Here is an 18,115-nt window from a genome sequence, read left to right as displayed (position 1 = left end):
GGGACTAACCACCGCAGTACCTTAGCCTCCGCGCAACGGAGGGTCGCACGCACCAGAAACCTCACCATTATTCAGCCGCCTTGTAAGCACTCGCACCGACGCCCGTCCGGATGCAGTGAAGGTGACGATGGTCCTCATTGACTTGGGAGGGGCCTTGGACGATGGGGACTTACCACCGCAGTACCTTAGCCTCCGGACAACGCAGGGTCGCACGCACCAAAACCTCACCGTTATTCAGGCCTTGTCAGCACTCCGCAAACGCCACCGTCCGGATGCAGAAGAGGCGACGATGGTCCTCAGTGACTTGGGAGGGGCCTTAAAAGCACCTTAGCCTCCGGACACCGCAGGGTCGCACGCGCCAAGTCCTCACCGTTGTTCAGTTTTGTAAGCGCTAGCATACCTCGTTCACGCACTAGAGAAGATTTTGTCTTTTGGCCCTTGGATGAAACCCGCAAAGCCGGAGAGACCCCACGCACGAGGCGCGGCCCTCCGAAGGCGAGTCGACCTGAGCCTATCGGTCAGCACACCATTTTGGTTTCGGGCAGGTGAACACCCTTAAACACCATTTATAGGCTGGTGCCAACCCCCTAGCTCACAGTTTTTGTCTTTGCTCCTCATTTTCTCTTTCCATGCAACGTCCTTTGTCATAAAGGTATCTCCGGTACATGGTTTTTCTACGTCCATACCGCCCTGTCTTTGGCATGGACGCAGACACCATTTTTGGGCTGGTGCCGACCCCCTAGCTCACAGACCTGTGTTCGTGTCTTCAGTCCTCTTTATCTTTCCATGTACCGGTTCTTGATTAAAATGATTTTTCGGTTGCATGTCCGCCCCTTTGCCCGGTTCTTCCAACTTGCATGGAAGAGATATGACCATACCGCCGGGACTTTGGTATGGAAATGCCTGGTTCTTCCGCAGAAGAGTTTTCTATGTTCTGGCTCCAGGTCTTTGCCAAGAACACTCACGACGGTCTCCGGCACCTGGTTCTTCCGTAGAAGAGTTTTATATGTACATGCTCCAGGACTTTTGCATGTACACACCATTTTTAGGCTGGTGCCGACCCCCTAGCTCACAGTTTGTGTCTTCGCTCCTCATTTTCTCTTTCCATGCACCGTCCTTTGTCATAAAGGTATCTCCGGTACATGGTTTTTCTACGTCCATACCGCCCTGTCTTTGGCATGGACGCAGACACCATTTTTGGGCTGGTGCCGACCCCCTAGCTCACAGACCTGGTTTCGTGTCTTCAGTCCTCTTTCTCTTTCCATGTACCGGTTCTTGATTAAAATGATTTTTCGGTTGCATGTCCGCCCCTTTGCCCGGTTCTTCCAACTTGCATGGAAGAGATATGACCATACCGCCGGGACTTTGGTATGGAAATGCCTGGTTCTTCCGCAGAAGAGTTTTCTATGTTCTGGCTCCAGGTCTTTGCCAAGAACACTGACGACGGTCTCCGGCGCCTGGTTCTTCCGTAGAAGAGTTTTATATGTACATGCTCCAGGACTTTTGCACGTACACTCACGACTTTCTGCCACTGGCCCGGTTCTTCCAACTTTTGTGGAAGATTTTTGGATGTCCATACCACCAGGCATATGTCATGGACACCCACGAATTCTCTCTAGTGTGGATCTCTGGAGCTCTGGAGCTTCGGTCCTCCGGCCCTCTGGATCTTTTGCCTGGTTCTTCCGTAGAAGAGTTTTCTATGTTCTGGCTCCAGGTCTTTGCCAAGAACACTCACGACGGTCTCCGGCGCCTGGTTCTTCCGTAGAAGAGTTTTATATGTACATGCTCCAGGACTTTTGCACGTACACTCACGACTTTTTGCCACTGGCCCGGTTCTTCCAACTTTTGTGGAAGATTTTTGGATGTCCATACCACCAGGCATATGTCATGGACACCCACGAATTCTCTCTAGTGTGGATCTCTGGAGCTCTGGAGCTTCGGTCCTCCGGCCCTCTGGATCTTTTGCCTGGTTCTTCCGTAGAAGAGTTTTCTATGTTCTGGCTCCAGGTCTTTGCCAAGAACACTCACGACGGTCTCCGGCGCCTGGTTCTTCCGTAGAAGAGTTTTATATGTACATGCTCCAGGACTTTTGCACGTACACTCACGACTTTTTGCCACTGGCCCGGTTCTTCCAACTTTTGTGGAAGATTTTTGGATGTCCATACCACCAGGCATATGTCATGGACATCCACGAATTCTCTCTAGTGTGGATCTCTGGAGCTCTGGAGCTTCGGTCCTCCGGCCCTCTGGATCTTTTGCCTGGTTCTTCCGTAGAAGAGTTTTCTATGTTCTGGCTCCAGGTCTTTGCCAAGAACACTCACGACGGTCTGCCCTCGCCTGGTTCTTCCAACTTCCGTGGAAGATTTTTGGATGTCCATACCACCAGGCATAAGTCATGGACACCCTGAGTCTCGTTCATGTGTGGATCTCTGGAGCTCTGGAGCTGCGGTCCTCCGGCTCTCTGGATCTTTTGCCTGGTTCTTCCGTAGAAGAGTTTTCTATGTTCTGGCTCCAGGACTTTGCCAAGAACACTCACGACGGTCTGCCCTCGCCTGGTTCTTCCAACTTCCGTGGAAGATTTTTGGATGTCCATACCACCAGGCATAAGTCATGTACACCCTGAGTCTCGTTCATGTGTGGATCTCTGGAGCTCTGGAGCTGCGGTCCTCCGGCCCTCTGGATCTTTTGCCTGGTTCTTCCGTAGAAGAGTTTTCTATGTTCTGGCTCCAGGTCTTTGCCAAGAACACTCACGACGGTCTGCCCTCGCCTGGTTCTTCCAACTTCCGTGGAAGATTTTTGGATGTCCATACCACCAGGCATAAGTCATGGACACCCACGAATTCTCTCTAGTGTGGATCTCTGGAGCTCTGGAGCTTCGGTCCTCCGGCCCTCTGGATCTTTTGCCTGGTTCTTCCGTAGAAGAGTTTTATATGTTCTGGCTCCAGGACTTTGCCAAGAACACTCACGACGGTCTGCCCTCGCCTGGTTCTTCCAACTTCCGTGGAAGATTTTTGGATGTCCATACCACCAGGCATAAGTCATGGACACCCTGAGTCTCGTTCGTGTGTGGATCTCTGGAGCTCTGGAGCTCCCGGACACTCCTGGATCTATGGAGCTCCGGTCCTCCGGCCCTCTGGATCTCTGGAGCTCTGGAGCTCTGGAGCTCTGGAGCTCTGGAGGTCAGGCCCAAACCTCCAGGATTTTGGAAGGGCCTTTTTCATATTGCCAAGCCGAGTGTGACACCTTTTTCGGCCTGTTTCAGTCCCTCAGGACGGTCTCTCTGGTTCTTTTCACTCCCGAAAATTTTTCTAAGTCCAGCCACACTTAGAAAAAATTCGCTTCAATTCGGGAGAACCAGGGGGACAAGGGGCATTGCAAAAGTACTGTGCCCGAATGTGAGCTCCTTCCGTCGGCCTACTGGGGAGAGAGGGGTCGGTCTTAGGCCTGGAGCTCACATTCAAAATTTTCCTCTCCCTATAATCTTGCCGAAGGCTTTTTGCAGACCACCGGAAATTGCGGGAGTAGGCAAATCATATCCTAGGGGTATTGGTAGACCCAAATCAGATGCCTTGGTAGACCCAAATGAGAAGCCCTGGTAGACCTAAAAAATCGAAAAAACGACTATGTCCGACAGGACTTAGTCGTTTTTTCAGAAATTTTCTGAAAAAACGACTAAGTCCTGTCGGACATAGTCATTTTTTCACACTTTTTCGGACTTAGAAAATTTTTTGGACTTAGAAAATTTTTGAGAAGCTCAAAAAAACGACTAAGTCCCGTTGGACATAGTCATTTTTTCGGACTTTTTCTCAAAAAAATGACAGAGTCCTGTCGGACATAGTCATTTTTTCACACTTTTTCCAAAAAAATGACAGAGTCCGTTTTTTTGGACTTAGAATTTTTTTTGGACTTAGAAAATTTTTGAGAACCAGGGCTTTTCACCGGGACTTTTGCCAGTTTGTATCCGAAGGCAGCGCTCCTTCGGACACTTTTCCTGTGACACACCGCTGTTGGACATAGTCATTTTTTCAGACATTTTTGAGAACCAGGATTTTCACCGGGACATTGTCCCATTTGTATCCGAAGGCAGCGCTCCTTCGGATACTTTTTCTCTCAGCCCCCGCTGAAAGACATAGTCGTTTTTTCCAAGATTTTTGGACTTAGAATTTTTTTTGGACTTAGAAAAATTTTCGGACTTAGAAAATTTTTGAGAACCAGAGCTTTTCACCGGGACATCTGCCCGTTTGTGTCCGAAGGCAGCGCTCCTTCGGACACTTTTCCTGTGACACACCGCTGTTGGACATAGTCATTTTTTCAGACATTTTTGAGAACCAGGATTTTCACCGGGACATTGTCCCATTTGTATCCGAAGGCAGCGCTCCTTCGGATACTTTTTCTCTCAGCCCCCGCTGAAAGACATAGTCGTTTTTTCCAAGATTTTTGGACTTAGAATTTTTTTTGGACTTAGAAAATTTTTTGGACTTAGAAAATTTTTGAGAACCAGAGCTTTTCACCGGGACATCTGCCCGTTTGTGTCCGAAGGCAGCGCTCCTTCGGACACTTTTGCTTTGACACACCGCTGTTGGACATAGTCATTTTTTCAGACATTTTTGAGAACCAGGATTTTCACCGGGACATCTGCCCGTTTGTATCCGAAGGCAGCGCTCCTTCGGATACTTTTTCTCTCAGCCCCCGCTGAAAGACATAGTCGTTTTTTCCAAGATTTTTGGACTTAGAATTTTTTTTGGACTTAGAAAATTTTTTGGACTTAGAAAATTTTTGAGAACCAGAGCTTTTCACCGGGACATCTGCCCGTTTGTGTCCGAAGGCAGCGCTCCTTCGGACACTTTTGCTTTGACACACCGCTGTTGGACATAGTCATTTTTTCAGACATTTTTGAGAACCAGGATTTTCACCGGGACATCTGCCCGTTTGTATCCGAAGGCAGCGCTCCTTCGGATACTTTTTCTCTCAGCCCCCGCTGAAAGACATAGTCGTTTTTTCCAAGATTTTTGGACTTAGAATTTTTTTTGGACTTAGAAAATTTTTTGGACTTAGAAAATTTTTGAGAACCAGAGCTTTTCACCGGGACATCTGCCCGTTTGTGTCCGAAGGCAGCGCTCCTTCGGACACTTTTGCTTTGACACACCGCTGTTGGACATAGTCATTTTTTCAGACATTTTTGAGAACCAGGATTTTCACCGGGACATCTGCCCGTTTGTATCCGAAGGCAGCGCTCCTTCGGATACTTTTTCTCTCAGCCCCCGCTGAAAGACATAGTCGTTTTTTCCAAGATTTTTGGACTTAGAATTTTTTTTGGACTTAGAAAATTTTTTGGACTTAGAAAATTTTTGAGAACCAGAGCTTTTCACCGGGACATCTGCCCGTTTGTGTCCGAAGGCAGCGCTCCTTCGGACACTTTTGCTTTGACACACCGCTGTTGGACATAGTCATTTTTTCAGACATTTTTGAGAACCAGGATTTTCACCGGGACATTGTCCCATTTGTATCCGAAGGCAGCGCTCCTTCGGACACTTTTTCTCTCAGCCCCCGCTGAAAGACATAGTCGTTTTTTCCAAGATTTTTGGACTTAGAATTTTTTTTGGACTTAGAAAAATTTTCGGACTTAGAAAATTTTTGAGAACCAGAGCTTTTCACCGGGACATCTGCCCGTTTGTGTCCGAAGACCTCGCTTCTTCGGACACTTTTCCTTTGACACACCGCTGTTGGACATAGTCATTTTTTCAGACATTTTTCGAAGAACCAGGATTTTTCACCGGGACATCTGCCCGTTTGTATCCGAAGGCAGCGCTCCTTCGGATACTTTTTCTCTCAGCCCCCGCTGAAAGACATAGTCGTTTTTTCCAAGATTTTTGGACTTAGAAAATTTTTTGGACTTAGAAAATTTTTGAGAACCAGGAAATTGTCTGGCTCCCTGGAGCTCCGGCCCTCGTGGTTCTCTGGAGCTCCAGCTTTCCTGGTTCTCTGGAGCTCCAGCCCTCCTGGCTCTATGGAGCTCCGGTCCTCCGGCCCTCTGGATCTCTGGAGCTCCGGTACTCCGGAGCTCCGGCCCTCTGGATCTCTGGAGCTCCGGTACTCCGGAGCTCCGGCCCTCATGGATCTCTGGAGCTCCGGTACTCCGGAGCTTCGGCCCTCATGGATCTCTGGAGCTATTGCCCTCCGGAGCTCCGGTCCTCTTGGATCTCTGGTTCTATGGAGCTCCGGTCCTCCGGCCCTCCGGAGCTCCGGTCCTCCGGCCCACTGGATCTCTGGAGCTCCGGCCTTCCAAAAAAATTCTAAGTCCAAAAGTTGGACTTAGAAAAATTTTTGGACTTAGAAAAATTTTCGGACTTAGAAAATTTTTGAGAACCAGAGCTTTTCACCGGGACATTTGCCCGTTTGTATCCGAAGGCAGCGCTCCTTCGGACACTTTTTCTCTCAGCCCCCGCTGAAAGACATAGCCATTTTTTCGCCCATTTTTTTCCAAAGATTTTCACTTTGAAAAATTCATTAAAATTCAACCGAACCACCTAGGACCGGGGCACTTCGTGAGAAGGATGCCCGAATGTGAGCCTTTTGGATCCCATACCGGCAGAGGACAGGCTCGGCCCGACGCCTGGAGCTCACATTCAAATTTTTCCTCTCCCTATATACTTGCCGAAGGCTTTTTGCAGACCACCGGAAATTGCAGGAGTGGGTGATTTATATGGGTCATGTCTTTCGATCCTTTTCTCCTTCAATGTACCGGTTCTATGGAGCTTCCCTGGAATATGGTTAAAATTGCAGCTCCGAGCTCCATATATTTTTCGAGTTATGGAGCTTTTTGTCGAAAAAGTTGAAAAATTTTCTAAGTCCAAAAAATTTTCTAAGTCCAAAAGTTGGACTTAGAAAATTTTTTGGACTTAGAAAATTTTTGAGAACCAGGAAAGCTCCGGGGCTCCGGGGCTCCGGAGCTCCGGAGCTCCGGTCCTCTGGAGCTCCGGAGCTCCGGAGCTCTGGAGCTCCGGAGCTCTGGAGCTCCGGAGCTCCGGAGCTCCGGTCCTCTGGAGCTCCGGGGCTCCGGGGCTCCGGGGCTCCGGTTCTCTGGAGCTCCGGAGCTCCGGTCCTCTGGAGCTCCGGAGCTCCGGAGCTCCGGGGCTCCGGGGCTCCGGGGCTCCGGTTCTCTGGAGCTCCGGAGCTCCGGTCCTCTGGAGCTCCGGGGCTCCGGGGCTCCGGAGCTCCGGTCCTCTGGAGCTCCGGAGCTCCGGTCCTCTGGAGCTCCGGAGCTCCGGTCCTCTGGAGCTCCGGAGCTCCGGAGCTCCGGTCCTCTGGAGCTCCGGAGCTCCGAAAATTTTCTAAGTCCAAAAGTTGGACTTAGAAAATTTTTGAGAACCAGGAAAGCTCCGGGGCTCCGGGGCTCCGGGGCTCTGGAGCTCCGGGGCTCCGGGGCTCTGGAGCTCCGGGGCTCCGGGGCTCTGGAGCTCCGGAGCTCCGGAGCTCCGGTTCTCTGGAGCTCCGGAGCTCCGGTCCTCTGGAGCTCCGGGGCTCCGGGGCTCCGGGGCTCCGGTTCTCTGGAGCTCCGGAGCTCCGGAGCTCCGGTCCTCTGGAGCTCCGGAGCCCCGGAGCTCCGGAGCTCCGGGGCTCCGGTTCTCTGGAGCTCCGGAGCTCCGGAGCTCCGGTCCTCTGGAGCTCCGGAGCTCCGGAGCTCCGGTTCTACTGGTTGTCCGGAGCTCCGGAGCTCCGGAGCTCCGGTCCTCTGGAGCTCCGGTCCTCTGGAGCTCCGAAAATTTTCTAAGTCCAAAAGTTGGACTTAGAAAAATTTTTGGACTTAGAAAAAATTTTGAGAACCAGGAAAGCTCCGGAGCTCCGGAGCTCCGGAGCTCTGGAGCTCCGGAGCTCCGGTCCCCTGGAGCTCTGGAGCTCCGGTCCCCTGGAGCTCCGGAGCTCCGGAGCTCGGGAGCTCCGGAGCTCCGGTCCCCTGGAGCTCTGGAGCTCCGGTCCTCTGGAGCTCCGGAGCTCCGGAGCTCCGGTCCTCTGGAGCTCTGGAGCTCCGGAGCTCCGGAGCTCCGGTCCTCTGGAGCTCTGGAGCTCCGGTCCTCTGGAGCTCCGGAGCTCCGGAGCTCCGGTCCTCTGGAGCTCTGGAGCTCCGGAGCTCCGGAGCTCCGGTCCTCTGGAGCTCCGGAGCTCCGGTCCTCTGGAGCTCCGGAGCTCCGGTCCTCTGGAGCTCCGGTCCTCTGGAGCTCCGGAGCTCCGGCCCTCTGGAGCTCTGGAGCTCCGGAGCTCCGGAGCTCCGAAAATTTTCTAAGTCCAAAAGTTGGACTTAGAAAAATTTTTGGACTTAGAAAAATTTTTGAGAACCAGGAAAGCTCCGGGGCTCCGGAGCTCCGGTCCTCTGGAGCTCCGGAGCTCCGGAGCTCCGGTTCTCCGGAGCTCTGGAGCTCCGGTCCTCTGGAGCTCCGGAGCTCCGGAGCTCCGGTCCTCTGGAGCTCCGGAGCTCCGGAGCTCCGAAAATTTTCTAAGTCCAAAAGTTGGACTTAGAAAAATTTTTGAGAACCAGGAAAGCTCCGGAGCTCCGGAGCTCCGGTCCTCTGGAGCTCCGGAGCTCCGGAGCTCTGGGGCTCCGGAGCTCTGGGGCTCCGGAGCTCCGGTTCTCTGGAGCTCTGGAGCTCCGGAGCTCCGGTCCTCTGGAGCTCCGGAGCTCCGGAGCTCTGGGGCTCTGGAGCTCTGGAGCTCTGGGGCTCCGGAGCTCCGGTCCTCTGGAGCTCCGGTCCTCTGGAGCTCCGGAGCTCCGGTCCTCTGGAGCTCCGGAGCTCCGGTTCTCTGGAGCTCTGGAGCTCCGGAGCTCCGGAGCTCCGGTCCTCTGGCGCTCCGGAGCTCCGGAGCTCCGGTTCTCTGGAGCTCCGGAGCTCCGGAGCTCCGGAGCTCCGGCCCTCTGGAGCTCTGGAGCTCCGGAGCTCCGGAGCTCCGAAAATTTTCTAAGTCCAAAAGTTGGACTTAGAAAAATTTTTGGACTTAGAAAAATTTTCGGACTTAGAAATTTTTTGAGAACCAGGATTTTCACCGGGACATTTGCCCGTTTGTATCCGAAGGCAGCGCTCCTTCGGACACTTTTTCTCTCAGCCCCCGCTGAAAGACATAGCCATTTTTTCGCCCATTTTTTTTTCAAAGTTTTTCACTTTGAAAAATTCATATAAATTCAACCGAACCACCTAGGACCGGGGCACTTCGTGAGAAGGATGCCCGAATGTGAACCTTTTGGATCCCATACCGGCAGAGGACAGGCTCGGCCCGACGCCTGGAGCTCACATTCAAATTTTTCCTCTCCCTATATACTTGCCGAAGGCTTTTTGCAGACCACCGGAAATTGCAGGAGTGGGTGATTTATATGGGTCATGTCTTTCGATCCTTTTCTCCTTCCACGTACCGGTTCTATGGAGCTTCCCTGGAATATGGTTAAAATTGCAGCTCCGAGCTCCATATATTTTTCGAGTTATGGAGCTTTTTGTCGAAAAAGTTGAAAAATTTTCTAAGTCCAAAAAATTTTCTAAGTCCAAAAGTTGGACTTAGAAAATTTTTTGGACTTAGAAAATTTTTGAGAACCAGGAAAGCTCCGGAGCTCCGGAGCTCCGGTCCTCTGGAGCTCCGGAGCTCCGGTTCTCTGGAGCTCCGGAGCTCCGGTCCTCTGGAGCTCCGGGGCTCTGGAGCTCCGGAGCTCCGGTCCCCTGGAGCTCCGGAGCTCCGGTTCTCTGGAGCTCCGGAGCTCCGGTTCTCTGGAGCTCCGGAGCTCCGGTTCTCTGGAGCTCCGGAGCTCCGGTCCTCTGGAGCTCCGGAGCTCCGGAGCTCCGGTTCTACTGGTTGTCCGGAGCTCCGGAGCTCTGGAGCTCTGGAGCTCCGGAGCTCCGGAGCTCCGGTCCCCTGGAGCTCCGGTCCCCTGGAGCTCCGGTCCTCTGGAGCTCCGGTTCTCTGGGGCTCCGGAGCTCCGGAGCTCTGGAGCTCTGGAGCCCTGGAGCTCCGGTCCCCTGGAGCTCCGGAGCTCCGGAGCTCCGGTCCCCTGGAGCTCCGGAGCTCCGGTCCTCTGGAGCTCCGGAACTCCGGAGCTCCGGTCCCCTGGAGCTCCGGAGCTCCGGTCCTCTGGAGCTCCGGAGCCCCGGAGCTCCGGTCCCCTGGAGCTCCGGAGCTCCGGAGCTCCGGAGCTCTGGAGCTCCGGAGCTCCGGAGCTCTGGAGCCCTGGCGCTCCGGAGCTCCGGAGCTCTGGAGCTCTGGAGCTCTGGAGCTCCGGAGCTCCGGTCCTCTGGAGCTCCGGAGCTCCGGAGCTCCGGTCCCCTGGAGCTCCGGTCCTCTGGAGCTCCGGAACTCCGGAGCTCCGGTCCCCTGGAGCTCCGGAGCTCCGGTCCTCTGGAGCTCCGGAGCTCCGGAGCTCTGGAGCTCCGGAGCTCCGGAGCTCCGGAGCTCCGGTCCCCTGGAGCTCCGGAGCTCCGGTTCTCTGGAGCTCCGGAGCTCCGGAGCTCTGGAGCTCCGGAGCTCCGGAGCTCCGGTCCCCTGGAGCTCCGGAGCTCCGGTCCCCTGGAGCTCTGGAGCTCCGGAGCTCCGGAGCTCTGGAGCTCCGGAGCTCCGGAGCTCCGGTCCCCTGGAGCTCTGGAGCTCCGGAGCTCCGGCCCCCTGGAGCTCCGGAGCTCCGGAGCTCCGGTCCCCTGGAGCTCTGGAGCTCCGGAGCTCCGGAGCTCCGGTCCTCTGGAGCTCCGGAGCTCCGGAGCTCCGGAGCTCCGGAGCTCCGGCCCTCCGGTTCTACTGGTTGTCCGGAGCTCCGGCCCCCCCTGGATCTATGGAGCTCCAGCCCTCCAAAAAAATTCAAAGTCCAACATTTGGACTTAGAAAATTTTCAGATTCCAATATTTTCCCCTCCCTATATACTTGCCGAAGGCTTTCTCCAGACCTCCGGCAAGTGCGGGAGTAGGCTAGCTCATATCCCATAGGTATTGGTAGACCCAAATGAACTGCCCTGGTAGACCTGAAAAATCGAAAAAATGACTATGTCCTTCGCGACTTAGTCATTTTTTCGACTTTTTTCCAAAAAAATGACAGAGTCCTGTCGGACATAGTCATTTTTTCACACTTTTTCCAAAAAAATGACAGAGTCCTGTCGGACATAGTCATTTTTTCACACTTTTTCCAAAAAAATGACAGAGTCCTGTCGGACATAGTCATTTTTTCACACTTTTTCCAAAAAAATGACAGAGTCCTGTCGGACATAGTCATTTTTTCACACTTTTTCCAAAAAAATGACAGAGTCCTGTCGGACATAGTCATTTTTTCACACTTTTCGGACTTAGAATATTTTTCGACTTAGAATATTTTTGACAACCAGGGAATCCTGGAGGTATGGAGCTCCGGTCCTCCTGGAGGTATGGAGCTCCGGTCCTCCTGGAGGTATGGAGCTCCGGTCCTTATGGATCTATGGAGCTCTGGTTCTCCTGGAGCTATGGAGCTCCAGCTTTTATGGAGCTTTTCACATTTCCTGGAGGTTTTTTTTCCTCCATGGAAGTCGAATTAAATACATTTTGGTGATTTCTGGAGGTCTTTTTCCTCCATGGAAGTCGAATTAAATACACTTTTGCGTTTTATGGAGGTCCTATTTTATACATTTTGGTGATTCCTGGAGCTTTTTTCTTCCATGGAAGTCGAATTAAATACACTTTTGCGTTTTATGGAGGTCCTATTTTATACATTTTGGTGATTCCTGGAGCTTTTTTCTTCCATGGAAGTCGAATTAAATACACTTTTGCGTTTTATGGAGGTCCTATTTTATACATTTTGGTGATTCCTGGAGCTTTTTTCTTCCATGGAAGTCGAATTAAATACACTTTTGCGTTTTATGGAGGTCCTATTTTATACATTTTGGTGATTTCTGGAGCTTTTTTCTTCCATGGAAGTCGAATTAAATACACTTTTGCGTTTTATGGAGGTCCTATTTTATACATTTTGGTGATTCCTGGAGCTTTTTTCTTCCATGGAAGTCGAATTAAATACACTTTTGCGTTTTATGGAGGTCCTATTTTATACATTTTGGTGATTTCTGGAGCTTTTTTCTTCCATGGAAGTCGAATTAAATACACTTTTAGGTTTTATGGAGGTCCTATTTTATACATTTTGGTGATTCCTGGAGCTTTTTTCTTCCATGGAAGTCGAATTAAATACACTTTTGCGTTTTATGGAGGTCCTATTTTATACATTTTGGTGATTTCTGGAGGTCTATTCTTCCATGGAAGTCGAATTAAATACACTTTTGCGTTTTATGGAGGTCCTATTTTATACATTTTGGTGATTTCTGGAGCTTTTTTCTTCCATGGAAGTCGAATTAAATACACTTTTGCGTTTTATGGAGGTCCTATTTTATACATTTTGGTGATTTCTGGAGGTCTATTCTTCCATGGAAGTCGAATTAAATACACTTTTGCGTTTTATGGAGGTCCTATTTTATACATTTTGGTGATTCCTGGAGCTTTTTTCTTCCATGGAAGTCGAATTAAATACACTTTTGCGTTTTATGGAGGTCCTATTTTATACATTTTGGTGATTTCTGGAGCTTTTTTCTTCCATGGAAGTCGAATTAAATACACTTTTGCGTTTTATGGAGGTCCTATTTTATACATTTTGGTGATTTCTGGAGCTTTTTTCTTCCATGGAAGTCGAATTAAATACACTTTTGCGTTTTATGGAGGTCCTATTTTATACATTTTGGTGATTCCTGGAGCTTTTTTCTTCCATGGAAGTCGAATTAAATACACTTTTGCGTTTTATGGAGGTCCTATTTTATACATTTTGGTGATTTCTGGAGCTTTTTTCTTCCATGGAAGTCGAATTAAATACACTTTTGCGTTTTATGGAGGTCCTATTTTATACATTTTGGTGATTTCTGGAGCTTTTTTCTTCCATGGAAGTCGAATTAAATACACTTTTGCGTTTTATGGAGGTCCTATTTTATACATTTTGGTGATTCCTGGAGCTTTTTTCTTCCATGGAAGTCGAATTAAATACACTTTTGCGTTTTATGGAGGTCCTATTTTATACATTTTGGTGATTCCTGGAGCTTTTTTCTTCCATGGAAGTCGAATTAAATACACTTTTGCGTTTTATGGAGGTCCTATTTTATACATTTTGGTGATTCCTGGAGCTTTTTTCTTCCATGGAAGTCGAATTAAATACACTTTTGCGTTTTATGGAGGTCCTATTTTATACATTTTGGTGATTTCTGGAGCTTTTTTCTTCCATGGAAGTCGAATTAAATACACTTTTGCGTTTTATGGAGGTCCTATTTTATACATTTTGGTGATTTCTGGAGGTTTTTTCTTCCATGGAAGTCGAATTAAATACACTTTTGCGTTTTATGGAGGTCCTATTTTATACATTTTGGTGATTTCTGGAGCTTTTTTCTTCCATGGAAGTCGAATTAAATACACTTTTAGGTTTTATGGAGGTCCTATTTTATACATTTTGAGCATTTCTGGAGGTTTTTTCTTCCATGGAAGTCGAATTAAATACACTTTTGCGTTTTATGGAGGTCCTATTTTATACATTTTGGTGATTCCTGGAGCTTTTTTCTTCCATGGAAGTCGAATTAAATACACTTTTGCGTTTTATGGAGGTCCTATTTTATACATTTTGGTGATTTCTGGAGCTTTTTTCTTCCATGGAAGTCGAATTAAATACACTTTTGCGTTTTATGGAGGTCCTATTTTATACATTTTGGTGATTTCTGGAGCTTTTTTCTTCCATGGAAGTCGAATTAAATACACTTTTGCGTTTTATGGAGGTCCTATTTTATACATTTTGGTGATTTCTGGAGCTTTTTTCTTCCATGGAAGTCGAATTAAATACACTTTTAGGTTTTATGGAGGTCCTATTTTATACATTTTGAGCATTTCTGGAGGTTTTTTCTTCCATGGAAGTCGAATTAAATACACTTTTGCGTTTTATGGAGGTCCTATTTTATACATTTTGGTGATTTCTGGAGCTTTTTTCTTCCATGGAAGTCGAATTAAATACACTTTTAGGTTTTATGGAGGTCCTATTTTATACATTTTGAGCATTTCTGGAGGTTTATTCTTCCATGGAAGTCTATTTTTATACACTTTTACGTTTTATGGAGGTCCTATTTTATACATTTTGAGCATTTCTGGAGGTTTATTCTTCCATGGAAGTCTATTTTTATACACTTTTACGTTTTATGGAGGTCCTATTTTATACATTTTGAGCATTTCTGGAGGTTTATTCTTCCATGGAAGTCTATTTTTATACACTTTTACGTTTTATGGAGGTCCTATTTTATACATTTTGAGCATTTCTGGAGGTTTATTTCTCCATGGAAGTCTATTTTTATACACTTTTACGTTTTATGGAGGTCCTATTTTATACATTTTGAGCATTTCTGGAGGTTTATTCTTCCATGGAAGTCTATTTTTATACACTTTTACGTTTTATGGAGGTCCTATTTTATACATTTTGAGCATTTCTGGAGGTTTATTCTTCCATGGAAGTCTATTTTTATACACTTTTACGTTTTATGGAGGTCCTATTTTATACATTTTGAGCATTTCTGGAGGTTTATTTCTCCATGGAAGTCTATTTTTATACACTTTTACGTTTTATGGAGGTCCTATTTTATACATTTTGGTGATTTCTGGAGGTCTATTTTAATACATTTTAAGAATTTATGGAGGACCATTTTTATACACTTTACCCATTTATGGAGGTCTATTTTAATACATTTTCACCATTTATGGAGGTCTATTTTAATACAATTTCAGCATTTATGGAACTCTATTTTAATACACTTTAACCATTTCTGGAGGTTGAATTAAATACATTGTATGTGAATATGCATGTTTTGGGCCACTATTTTGAACAGAACCATCCTGGATCCTTATTTTTAAACAGAATAGTTAAATATACATTTACCCAGTCATATGAAACTATTTGTGTATAAAATAAACATACAGAACCGATTTAGCCTTTTATTAAGACAAAATATGTGATGTTAAAGTGTCCAATGTTGATGTCATTGATTTAGACATAACACAACTTCTGAACATCCCTGGATGATAATTTTTATACAGAATTGTCAATTATAGATCTCTTTTAATATTGGTTACCATCTTCATGTTAAAAAACAAACCAGAACCGAAATGGACCGGTTCTAATACAGGCATCGTTTTTATCGCAAATTAGCATGTTTTTGAAACTAATTATGGTGGCAAATAGCCCCAGAACGAGCTATAATCTTTATTTTTTCACAGAATGAGCAAAATATATTCCTCTACACAATATTAAAAAATCAAGTTAATAGTATCAACCAGAACCGACATGGACCGGTTCTAATACGACAACTTTGCAAAAATAGAGTACCAAAATAGAGGTCATTGATTATTGTATAACTAAGCCCCACAATATGTCTTAATGATTAAACTTTAAAGTATATTAGTAAATATGTCTATATCATCATTGAACACCATTCCTGGGTCAAAACACCAACCAGAACCGAAATGGACCGGTTCTAATAAAGACATTGTTTTTATCGCAATTTAGCATGTTTTTGACCTTTTTTATGATGGCAAATAGCCCCGGAACCATCTATAATATTGATTTTTTCACAGAATGAGCAAAATAGTTACATCTAGACAATATTAAAAAATCAAATTAATAGCATTAACCAGAACTGACCTGGACCGGTTCTAATACGACAACTTTGCAAAAAAAGAGTGCCCAGATAGAGGTCATTGATTATGGTATAACTAAGCCCCAGAATATGTTGTAATAATAAAACTTTAAAGTTTATTAGAAAATCGATATATATCATCATTAGACACCATTCCTGGGTCAAAACACCAACCAGAACCGAAATGGACCGGTTCTAATAAAGACATTGTTTTTATCGCAATTTAGCATGTTTTTGACATTTATTATGATGGCAAATAGCCCCAGAACGAGCTATAATGTTTATTTTTTCACAGAATGAGCAAAATAGTTACATCTACACAATATTAAAAAATCAAATTAATAGCATTAACCAGAACCGACCTGGACCGGTTCTAATTCGACAACTTTGCAAAAAAAGAGTGCCCAGATAGAGGTCATTGATTATGGTATAACTAAGCCCCAGAATATGTTGTAATAATAAAACTTTAAAGTTTATTAGAAAATCGATATATATCATCATTAGACACCATTCCTGGGTCAAAACACCAACCAGAACCGAAATGGACCGGTTCTAATAAAGACATTGTTTTTATCGCAAATTAGCATGTTTTTGAACTTTATTATAGTGGCAATTCGCCCCAGAACCATCTATAATGTTTATTTTTTCACAGAATGACCAAAAGAGTTACCTTTACACAATATAAAAAAATCAAATTAATAACATTAACCAGAACCGACCTGGACCGGTTCTAATTCGACAACTTTGCAAAAATAGAGCACCAAATAAGAGGTCATTGATTATAGTATAACTAAGCCCCAGAACATGCCTTAATGATAAAACTTTAAAGTATATTAGTAAATATGTCTATATCATCATTGAAGACCATTCCTGGGTCAAAACATTAACCAGAACCGAAATGGACCGGTTCTAATAAAGACATTGTTTTTATCGCAAATTAGCATGTTTTTGACCTTTATTATAGTGGCAATTCGCCCCAGAACCATCCTTAATCTTTATTTTTTCACACAATGACCAGAATAGTTACCTCTACACAATATAAAAAAATCAAATTAATAGCATTCTCCAGAACCGACCTGGACCGGTTCTAATACGACAACTTTGCAAAAATAGAGCACCAAATAAGAGGTCATTGATTATAGTATAACTAAGCCCCAGAACATGCCTTAATGATAAAACTTTAAAGTATATTAGGAAATATGTCTATATCATCATTGAAGACCATTCCTGGGTCAAAACACCAACCAGAACCGAAATGGACCGGTTCTAATAAAGACATTGTTTTTATCGCAAATTAGCATGTTTTTGATTTTTATTATAGTGGCAATTCGCCCCAGAACCATCTATAATGTTTATTTTTTCACAGAATGACCAAAATAGTTACATCTACACAATATAAAAAAATCAAATTAATAGCGATAACCAGAACCGACCTGGACCGGTTCTAATACGACAACTTTGCAAAAATAGAGTTCCAAAATAGAGGTCATTGATTATAGTATAACTAAGCTCCAGAACATGCCCTAATGATGAAACTTTAAAGTATATTAGTAAATAGGTCTATATCATCATTAGACACCATTTCTGGGTCAAATAACCAACCAGAACCGAAATGGACCGGTTATAATAAAGACATTGTTTTTATCGCAAATTAGCATGTTTTTGACCTTTATTATGTTGGCAAATAGCCCCAGAACCACTTTTAATCTTTATTTTTTCACAGAATGAGCAAAATAGTGTTATCTACACAATATACAAAATTCAAGTTAATAGCACTAACCAGAACCGACATGGACCGGTTCTAATACGACAACTTTGCAAAAATAGATCACCAAAATAGAGGTCATTGATTATGGTATAACTAAGCCCCAGAATATGTCTTAATGATAAAATTTTAAAGTCTATTTGTAAATATGTCTATATCATCATTGAACACCATTTCTGGGTCAAAACACCAACCAGAACCGAAATGGACCGGTTCTAATAAAGACATTGTTTTTATCGCAAATTAGCATGTTTTTGACCTTTATTATAGTGTCAAATAGCCCCAGAACCATCTATAATGTTTATTTTTGCACAGAATGACCAAAAGAGTTACCTTTACACAATATAAAAAAAATCAAATTAATAGCATTAACCAGAACCGACCTGGACCGGTTCTAATACGACAACTTTGCAAAAATAGATCACCAAAATAGAGGTCATTGATTATGGTATAACTAAGCCCCAGAATATGTCTTAATGATAAAATTTTAAAGTCTATTAGTAAATATGTCTATATCATCATTGAACACCATTTCTGGGTCAAAACACCAACCAGAACCGAAATGGACCGGTTCTAATAAAGACATTGTTTTTATCGCAAATTAGCATGTTTTTGACCTTTATTATAGTGTCAAATAGCCCCAGAACCATCTATAATGTTTA

The sequence above is a fragment of the Stigmatopora nigra genome, unplaced genomic scaffold, assembly GCF_051989575.1.
Source record: "Stigmatopora nigra isolate UIUO_SnigA unplaced genomic scaffold, RoL_Snig_1.1 HiC_scaffold_28, whole genome shotgun sequence".
NCBI classification, from domain to species: Eukaryota; Metazoa; Chordata; class Actinopteri; order Syngnathiformes; family Syngnathidae; genus Stigmatopora; species Stigmatopora nigra.
The sequence above is the reverse complement of the archived record's forward strand: the minus strand, read 5'-3'. Positions refer to the sequence as shown.